Source organism: Gekko japonicus, unplaced genomic scaffold (assembly GCF_001447785.1).
Source record: "Gekko japonicus isolate JY-2015 unplaced genomic scaffold, Gekko_japonicus_V1.1 scaffold2075, whole genome shotgun sequence".
Classification (NCBI taxonomy): Eukaryota; Metazoa; Chordata; class Lepidosauria; order Squamata; family Gekkonidae; genus Gekko; species Gekko japonicus.
In genome coordinates this window covers 129,612-135,993 of record NW_015174900.1, presented here as the reverse complement: position 1 = coordinate 135,993, position 6,382 = coordinate 129,612, and positions in this window count along the sequence as shown.

Genomic DNA, 6,382 nt, shown 5'->3' with positions numbered 1-6,382 from the left:
CGCTTCAGCCCCGTTTCCTAAACGGGACAGAAGCATTTGTGTCTGAAATTACAAATATATTCCGGTAGGGAACCGGTTCTAAAATGGTTCTGTCTGAAATGACAGACCAGAATCTGTTTGGGAACCGTTCCTCTTCCGGATTATATTGTCTGTCTGAAATTCCTCAGATTGATTCAGTCAAGAAAGCCACGGCCCTCCATTTGCAAGACCTGAACAAGACTGTTAAGTCCCCAAGACTGGCAATTTTCTGCTGACCAGAGCAGTGACACAGCAAGGGAAGTGGGTAGAACTCAGTCAGGCTGTGTGAGAACATACATGCATGAAAAGCCAACTATACAATACTGCACGCAGGACAAAGAATGTGGTAAAGCAAGGCAGAGTGAAGAGAAAGAATGCTTGATCACCCCCTGGTTCAGCTCTCATCCAGTTTGCCAGGGCAAACTGGGAGCTGATTTTTCAATAGACTATTCATCGACCTGTTCATGGCTGTTCAACAAGTTCTTCACTGTATTCATTCCTAAATGTGCCGTTGGCTTTGCATGCAGTGATAGCCATTTTCCTCACTACACTACTTGAGGGCTTTTGTTTGTTTGTTTTAATTGTAACTGCATCATTGAGAACTGTCATTCTAACCGTCTGTTGCCCTGATCTCTGAAGCCCCAGGTTGCATTTTTTTAAAAAGCAAATCTCTAGCCATTTACGTTGCAGAGTTATAAGGGAAAATGTGCTGCCTGCACAAAAGCCCAGTGGTGAAAATGATGGGGGGTGGCAGATAGGAAAGCATGGGGAAAACCCTTGTGGAAGCTTCATTGCTCCTGCAGATGTTTTTGCATTCACAGCAGTAATGAGAAGGAAACAGGGAAACATCTTTGTACGGAACAATGCTTAATATTGGCCTCTGTGAATACTGACCCCAATGGATACTCTTGGATTATGTTGTTTTTGGACCAAAACACTGAAAGCAAAGTCATAATCACATTATAAACATGCTGGTCAAAGGTGCAGCTCCATCAAAATCACAAAGTACTTGATCTGAACCAGACATACTACTGTTCCTTGGTGGGAGTTCCTTGGGAATAAATATTCCATGCTAGCTGATAGGAAGGGAAGGGAGTGGAGGAAAGAGGTACGTGGGACCGAGAAGATAAGGACCGGAGTCCTCTTTCCTATTTTGGTTTATTATCTAATGTCTTAAACCTAGGGCCCCCTCTAGTGACCCTGAATGGAAAATCCTTCAGTAAATACAAATATCTCAGAGTCTGTTACAATGCAATATATATATATATATATATACTTATCTTGGAATGCAAACATGTGTTAGTTTTGTAGGAATGATTGATCTCTGCCCACTGCTGTTTGCAGACATTGTCTGGACAGTCCACATGGACTACTCATTCCAGTGTGATAGGAAGTGGATACATATCACTGGGTTACCATGTCATGGAATTTTCTCCCATTTAGGTTGCTGGTTCATATTACCACAAATGTAGTATTTTTCCTGCCGTGCATTCTTATGCATGGTAATGACTGAGGTCTTTAATTATAGTAACACTTCCCTACATGTCCCACACATGCGGCTGCCAGGTCCCTCTTGGCCACCAGTCAGGGATGGGGTGGAGGTGCCAGATACAGGTTGGGAAGCTCCTGGAGATTTGGGGATGGAAGGGGCCTCAGTGGGGTACAATGACATAGAGACCACCCTCCAAAGTATCCATTTTCCCCAGGGAAACTGATCTCTGTAGTCTGGAGATGAGCTGTAATTCCAGTGAGACTCCAGGTCCCACCTGGAGGCTGGCATAACACTGACTATAAAAACAGCTTTAAAAATTAAATCTGGACTTCCGGTTTATGGAGCAGCGATGGTGGACGTTCTCCCAGGACCGTGGGGGAACGATGCGCACACCAGCGGCTGGAGGGGCGCTACCTGAAGTAGCGCCCCCACTGAGCCTTTGGGATAGGCTCCAGGCCATAGGGCTTTTGAGAGGCAGCCTCTTCGATGGCGTAAAGCAGGAGAATTGAGTCTCCCCTCCAGCCTGACGGTCCGGCCGATGCGTGGCCTTTGGGCACAAGCTGGCTTGACCGGGACAAGCACTGGAGATCAAGAGGAACAGCGTTGAAGCAAGTGAGGTTAGAGAAACTGACCGACAATGAACGTGAGTTCAAACTAAGCAGAGAGTATAAAAAGCAAATAACCCCCCCCCGTGGGAAAGCGGATCACAAAGAGGGACACCTCTTATGCGAAAAGACTGATAAGCGAGACAAAGGGGGAAGGAGGAGGAAAAACAGCGAGTGTGTTTTGAGAGGCTTACTTGATTCTGACAGCATGGGAGTGATCTTTAGAGTCGGAGGGAAGCATCAGTAACTATAAACAAATCATAAAAAATGGCGACCATGCAAAGGAAGCTGAAAATGAAACCATCTGGCAGCCAAAGTCCAAAACCAGAGGAGGGAGCAGACGTCATGAAAATGCTAGCGGATATGCTCAAGCCAGTGATAGAGCAACTCGATGGTATTAACCAGCAACTGACTGTAATGAATAAAAACTTTGCATCTCAGCAGCTCCAACTGAAAGAAACAGAGAAGAAGGTGGAGCAGGCAGCTGGGGAAATTAAGGAGTTAGACACCACAAGCAAGAAAATGAAGAAAAGGATGGGAGAAGTGGAAACAAAGCAAAATCTACAAGAAAACCGTTTGTTACAGCTGCAGATGGAAAAAGCCAACATGATTCTCAGATTCCAGGGAGTTCCTGAGGCAGAGAAGGAGGACCTGAGGAAGATACTCAGTGAGATCATTGCTCCAGCAATAGGCTTAACAGTGGATGAACTGGTAAGAGATGGAGATGGCTTATATGGCTTACTCCAATTATATTTAAAAAAATAGCCTGCCTGGAGAAATTGTGGTCAGATTCTCAAGAAGTCAGACCAGAGATGCTATTTTAAAGGCAACATCAGCAACTCCACTGAAAATAGGAAATTTAATCATTAAAACTTTAAAAGACATCCCATTTGAAATTTGTCAAAAGAGGAAAAACTATAAGGACTTAATTTCTTTTCTTCAAACTAATGGAATTTCGTATAGGTGGGCGATCCCGGAGGGTGCCATCTTCAAGATCAACGATAAAAGAGAAAAGATTGATTCCACCTTTAAAACCAAGGAATTTTTGTGATGCCAGCTGGGAACAGAGGAAGATTCCAAAGAGGAAGAAATGAAATCAAGTGACTCTAGCACCTCTGGAATGGAGGAGGACTCTGCTGTGGTATATGATTTTAGAGACAGAAAACCAAAGTAAAGGCAGAAGGACTCTGAAAATTGCCTTTTGAAGCAAAGAATAAGATGATGATCAGAAAGCTCTCTCATAACAACTAACAAATTAACATGTTAACATTGAAGCTGAGACAAACTTTACAAGTATATTGTTTTATTAACATTTATATTACTAACACTTTCACTAACAGGGATAAGATCTCCTCTCGGGGTTTTAGTATAGTGTGTTTATCTTTTCTTTATCCCTAGATGTAGTCCCTTTCCTCCATAATTTCTTTGTAGTTTGTAGTGTATTGCAAAAATAAAAATATCCCTCCGGGGATTTAAATTAAAAAAAAAAATCTGACCGTTAAATGCCTGGGTAAAAAGAAATGTTTTGGCCTATTGCATAAAGTAGAGTAAGGTAAGATGCACAGAGTATAGGACAGACGAAATTAAGATACATGAGAGGTCATAACATTTGAAAAAAGTCAAGTTCCACCTGCCAAGAGCCTTAGCCAATCACTTTCAAATGGTGGACTGGAATGTTGGGGTGGGGGGAGGTCTACGATTCTTTTGCAAATGGAGTATGTGGTGAAAGTCAACTCCAGAAGATCCCAGACTATGAGCAGGTTTGTCTGGGTGCCAATGCATATTCTTGCAGCTTTCCACAGGTAGACATACACAGTAAAGGCCCAACTGGTGCAGTACAGCTCCTACCATACTGTTCTGGACTAAAAATCAGTGTCATTCAGTGTTCCCTCTACGCTGAGTTAGTGTGAGCCAGCTCAGTTTTTTAGCCTCCAGCTCACACAGTTTTTTCTTGGCTCAGGAAGGATGGCTCCATAGCGAGCTAATTTATGTAGTAGCCAAATCGCTCGCTCACATCTTTAATGCCATTAGCTCACAAAGTAGAATTTTTGCTCACAAGACTCCACAGTTTAGAGGGAACATTGGTGTCATCCTAAGCAGAATTACACCCTTCTAGGTCCAGTGAGGGCCAAGGGTTTAGAAGGGTGTAACTCTTGATTAAGATTCTACCTTATATCACTTAAGTGATAAGTATCCAAAGTATCCAAAGAATACTTATACACATATACATATTTGCACACATGTTTCAAAATGTCCAAAATTTTAGTCAGCCCTGTCTGGCTTCCTTTTCTAGGAAAAGAATAAATAATAATATAGACATGGCAAACACTCTATATTTGCATTATCTGAGAGGCATGCTTGTTCTTTTTACAAATATGCGGTCTTCTATTTTATTTTATTTTTTTGGACGTATGATACACTTTAATTGACTGAAGTGTGCCACACAATGCAACTTGAAAGTTCTGAATAGTTATGGTTTTCCTGTGGAAAAATTTACATGTTGAACATTTGTTGTTCCACTGGATTAGTAAAGGGCAATTAGCTCTCTTAAGTCTCCTCAGGCATATAGCTTATAATGAATGTAAACAGCTGGGAGTCCACATTCTCATAAACCATAAATTATGGTTGTGCTATGAGTGTTACCAAAAATGTGTGGGCTTTGTGTGTGAGTGAATCTAATGCAAAGTATTTCCAGGACATAGGGAAAAGGACTCATGGCCAGCTCATGGAAACTTTCCTTGCACCACAGAAATAAGAATACAGTAGCAAACATTTCTCAGCAGTCATTTCTGCTACATGTCTTCAGGGGAATGGTTTATATATATACATGCCCATCACTTAGATTTCCTTCAAGTAATGGTCCTGATGTGTTCATGTGAACAAGTCATCAGAGATCTAATACCACAGACAGAACATTCATGTAATTTCAAACACAATGCTTTAGGTTCATACTTTACCAGTAGTTCTTCCTTTGCTTTCAACAGGTATCCATGATCCAATGGATAAACGCAGACAACCATTTTAGTTCATATCTTACCAGATGTGTGGCAAAATTCTCCCTACCACTTGGCAGGACAGTACAGATGACCAAGGTGCAAGGGGTGACAGAACTCCCTTTGAGATACACTGATCTTTTAATATTTATGAAGTTGCCTTCTCCTGTGTCAGACTATTGTGCCACCTAGTCCAGTAATGTCTACAGCTGATGTCCACATAGTCCAGTGATTGGCAGCAACTCATCAAAGTCTCAAGTATAGTTCTTCCCACAGCTCTAATACCTGAAATCTTTTTAAAGTGAAGATGCCAGGGACTGAAAATGGGACCTTATGCATATACAACATATGGTCCACCACTAAGCAAGGGCACTTCTCAGCAAACACAGTTTACATATTCAGTTCATCACAGTTCATCACAATTCTAGAACCCAGTGAAGTTTACTGGTAGTAAGTTTACTGTGTTACCACTCCTTAATTTGTTAATAAACTAAAAGTTCAGTAACCAGAGGCAAACCCATCTGTGTCGCAGAATCCAACTAATACCCTCATTAAACAAAATTCAAAATCAAGACCAAGTGTCCAAACATTTTGCCTGTAAAACAGTATGTTAAGTTTTCCATCTCTGTGGCTGAAATCCTAAGAACACTTTCCTGGAAGCAAGGCTGACTGAATAAATCAGGGTTTACATCTAAGGAGACATGAATCCTAAGAACACTTTCCTGGAAGCAAGCCTGACTGAATAAATCGGGGCTTACATCTAAGGAGACATGCTCAGTGTTGTGAGAAAAATAAAATAGTTGGTCCAGAAAATTTGAAACCCATTTATACAGTTAATTTTATAAAGAAATCATAGTGTTTTTCTCTCCTCTATTTCTGTAACTTTCCAAGCAGCTAGCAGCTCAGTGAACATGATTTTGCTAGGCCTTTGTCTCAACAGATATCTTTCCTCCATCACGTACACAGGAACCAACATTTGCATTACATTGTTCATGAATCTAAAGAATTTGGAAACATTTAGAAATAAAAGATTGGTATGCCCCTGCCATTAAGTCAAGGAAACCAGCAGGGCTTTTTTTGTAGAAAAAGCCCAGCAGGAACTCATTAGCATAATAGGCCACACCCAACAGCAGAAACCTATTAGCATATTAAGCCACACTCCTGACATCACAGCTCATTAGCATATTAGACCACACCCCCATGTTACCACACTCACCTTTTGCTTCTTATTCTGTTTACTCTGTTTGTTGTCAAAACCCTGGGCTTTTTTTGTA